The following is a 4,004-nucleotide window of genomic DNA, read 5'->3' on the forward strand; positions in this document are numbered from 1 at the left end:
AAAATGACGCCACTACACTCCAGCCTGGGTGATAGAGCAAGACTTTGTCTAAAACGAAACAAAACCCCCAAAAAACCTCTACAGAGTCTTTAGTCCGTCTGTTGTCAGTATCCCAAAGTTCCTGTTTCACGTATAAAGTCTTCATCACATTAATTTCTAGGTAAATTTACATCTCCCAACACAGTCTCTGTAAAAATACCAGCTATAGAAGTTATCTGAAAGCAGCTGCCTTCTGTGATTTCTGCCAATACTTACTTTCTCTGTCTCCTCCCTCAGGGAATGCTGGAAGAGGAGACAGGCCCCAGATTTGGGCAGGAAGTAAACAGTTTTCAGGCTGAGGCCAATCTTAGCAGGAACATTCCAATATTTCTTCAGCAATGTTGTCCCAGCACTTCACTGGTTAACCTTTTATGTCCACCATTTGTGGATTTCACAGCTACTTGTCAATGGTGAATATTGATCATCATCATTATCTACTGAGCTGCTACCATATCCCAACTACTCCTTGCATGTTGTTCATTATTTTCTCAACACTCGGCATATTTGCAATGTGTTATTTCATATCACAGACAAGGAAACTGAATGCAGAGATGTTTTATTTCTTTCAAACATCACATGAGGATGAACAATGAAACTGATTTGAAACCAGGATTGTCTGTTTTTTTTTTTTTCACTCTGATATGCTGCAATTAAAAAGCTATTTCTAAGACTGTACTTTCCGAGATCATTTCTATAGTTGGTTGTGAGAGAAGTTTCTCTGAACTTGCAGAGCACGGGAAACCAGGAAGAGGAGGCGCAGGGTGCTCTCCACACGTGTGAAACCGGCTGTGGGTGTTGCTTTCCTGCAACTGCCATTTGCCACTGATGATCTTCTCTTCCTCTGGAAGAGTAAGAGGGGAAGGACACAGTTTCAGTGCTTCCCATTTATAATTAATTAATTAATTAATTAAGGGCAGGTGCAGGGGCTCACACTTGTAACCCCAGCACTTTAGGAGATTGAGCAAGGAGAATACCTTGAGCCTGGGAGTTTGAGCTCAGCCTGGGCAGCAGAGTGAGACCATGCCTTAAAAAAAAATTTTTTGTCGTTTTGTTTTAATTTTTATTTTTTTTGAGACAGGGTCTCACTCTGTTGCCCAGGCTGGAGTGCAGTAGCATGATTTCAGCTCACTGCAACCTCTGCCTCTGGGTTCAAACAATTCTCAGGCCTCAGCCTCCCAAGTAGCTGGGATTACAGGTGCCTGCCACCACGCCCAACTAATTTTTTTGTACTTTTAGCAGAGACGGGTTTTCACCATGTTGGTTGGCCAGGCTGGTCTCGAACTCCTGACCTCAAGTGATCCGCCCACCTCAGCCTCCCAAAGTGCTGGGATTACAGGCATGAGCCACCACACCCGACCAAAAAAAAAAAATTTTTTTTTAATTAGCCAGACATTGTGGCATGTGCCTGTAGTCGCAGCTACCATGGGGGCTGAGGTGGGAGGATAGCTTGAGCCCAGGAGTTTGAAACCAGGCTGGGCAGCAAAGTGAGACCCTGCCTCAAAAATAAAAAATAAAAAAATTAAAAAGCTACTTCTTACAGATACTCATTGAGTGGAAAGCAATTTAATTTTACGTATAATAAGTTATTTCAAAAAGAATTGTAGTTATGTGTGGCATTTTTTCATAAATGCCTGATACAAATCAAGATCTACCACGGTAAGTGTGCTCCAGAGATACCCTTCTTGACCAAAACAAAGCAGGGCAGGGGTTGGGAGGCCTTTTGGGCTGGCCTCCAGGACACAATGACTAGAAGACGATGCAAAGCGCATGAGAGAGTAGAGAGCTACACAGTTTGCTTCCATATTAGACTCTGCAAAAGTAGTTCTTAAATGTTAGCTCACATGCAGCCCAGTCACGTTACTGAGCAGATTCCTGGGCTCCAGTCCTGGGTGATTCTTGCAGGTGGTCCATTGACCAGATTAGGAGAATCATTGTCCAAGTTCTCAAAGCCAAATTTAGGATGCAGAGAGAAAGAATCCTAACTGGTTGAATGGGAAACTGATTCTCCTCTTGAGCACACCTTAGATTCAAATAATTGATTGGAGAAGATCGTTCTATACAAAAATCTTCTGACCTGCAGAGTTTCTACAAAAAGTCTTGAGAAAGAAAAAAAAAACATATATTTTTGGAAAAGATTGAATTTAATTATAATTTTGCAAATTATACTGTGGGAAAGGTCAATAAAAAGAAGCGTATTGAGGATGATCTTCTAAAAAGAACCTTTTGTAAAGCAAACAATTACCTTCTGATTTGTCTACTCTGAACCCTTGATGTTTATTTAAATTGGATGTTCTCATAGCAGGACACAACTGATACCTGGCTTGTCTAAACACTTAGAAAGTCAAATCGTCTGGTTATCAAAGCCCAGGCTTATTTTCTAAACACGTATGGACGGTCTTTCAGGAGTCATTTCACAGTGATATGCAGAGAGAAAAACAAAACAAACAAACAAAAAACAAATCATTGTTCCTAAGTGTGTTTTCCAGCCTACGTCTAACTTTCTAGCAGATAAACGCAATAAAAATGTTTGGGTCCAACATTGCAATATAATTTGAAATTCCTTGCTTACTGAAATCCTAGCCAAAAGGCTTTCTTTAGTTTTGTATTAAATTATCCCATTTGGTTGGCTGCCTTAATCAACTTAACCGATTATTTACCAGATCACCATTTTCCTTTGTGCAGACACCCCATCAGAGCTCAGGTGAACAATTTCTTGGGCCAGAGTGCCTTTCTTTTTCCTCAACACCAAGACTGTCTCCTGCCACACCTTTAACAGTGCTCTCCATCTGTAACCTCAGGTTTGTAACGCAGCTTTGTTATTTGGTTTGTCTAAAAGCAATTAGTAGTTTCAGATTTTTATTTCCTATTTAGGGGAGAGATGATTTGGGGGAGAGTTGGGGAGGTGACTGAACAAAGCCAGTTCAACAGTTAATGCTTTAACCTTGCGTATAATTTATACAATAAACAAAGTCACATGCTTCCCTAATAATTTAGATGTAAGCAAATGTTGATTTATTCAGGAAGGCTACTGCCAGAAGCAAAGCCTGCAGCACTAAAATTTGAATTAAACTAGGACAGAAGCAGGCTAGTCTATAATAACATTTGTATAATTTTATTTTTGCCCTTGGCTCAGTTCATTTCCTCGTACAGTAGATGCATGAAATTGGTTCTTCAGCCACCTTTAGCTGATGTTCATTGATATCCGGGCAGGCAGAGAAGCAAGAGAATGCACCTTTCTAAGCTTTGTGTTTTCAATCATAAGGCCTTGACTTCCTAGGTCATTTCTGACAATGATTATCTTTCTCTGAATTGTGTTTTTGGCAAATATCTCAGAAAAGCTTCATTTAACCTAGAGAGACGGTTACCCCCCTCTTACTGTGAGGGGACTCTTAGAACTGAGACAGTTAAATAGATGCAAATGTTGTGCTGTTTTTATTCCTTTATTCAAGCCCTGGGGCATGAAATCTGAGTTCTCTCACTCTGCTTTCAGCAGTGAAATAAGGGCCTGAAAAATTCTTTAAATGATGGTGAAAAATAAACATTAACTTGAAACAGTGAGGAATCAACCCCCCCCCCATTTACTATTAACCTTTGACTTAAGTAAAAACTAGGACCTACATTTTACAACTTACCACTTTTGTTAGGAACTGAGGCTCCTTTTGAGGGAGCAGGCTCAAGCTGGTAAATAATTTTGGAGAGCTTCTGAAAAGTAGATGAAGTTTTACATCCAAACATAGGGAAACTTGGGTTTTTCATAGCAGTTCCTGAAATAATGACATTGCCAACACACACAGCACACACATGGAAGCGTTCTCAACCCCCATAATCACCTGGAAGTGTCTTACAATTTTTATTCTGCCTCCTCCATACTTCCATTTTAGGCAAAGTAACAGCACTTTAGAGGGTCAAAACTTCTGAAATGAAGAATTTATTCCCTTAGTTCGGGAAATCAACTATGCTAAAAA

General features: G+C 40.2%; 1 non-coding gene across 1 annotated transcript; it reads left to right on the top strand.

Moving 5' to 3' along the window:
* Positions 1-705: 705 nt before the first annotated feature.
* On the top strand, positions 706-918 carry LOC116470147 (small nucleolar RNA U3). The gene has a single exon (XR_004248552.1). It is a non-coding gene; the product is annotated as a small nucleolar RNA U3 (small nucleolar RNA).
* The last annotated feature ends 3,086 nt before the right edge of the window (positions 919-4,004 follow it).

The sequence above is a fragment of the Hylobates moloch genome, unplaced genomic scaffold (assembly GCF_009828535.3).
Source record: "Hylobates moloch isolate HMO894 unplaced genomic scaffold, HMol_V3 SCAFFOLD_5, whole genome shotgun sequence".
In the NCBI taxonomy this organism is placed as follows: domain Eukaryota; kingdom Metazoa; phylum Chordata; class Mammalia; order Primates; family Hylobatidae; genus Hylobates; species Hylobates moloch.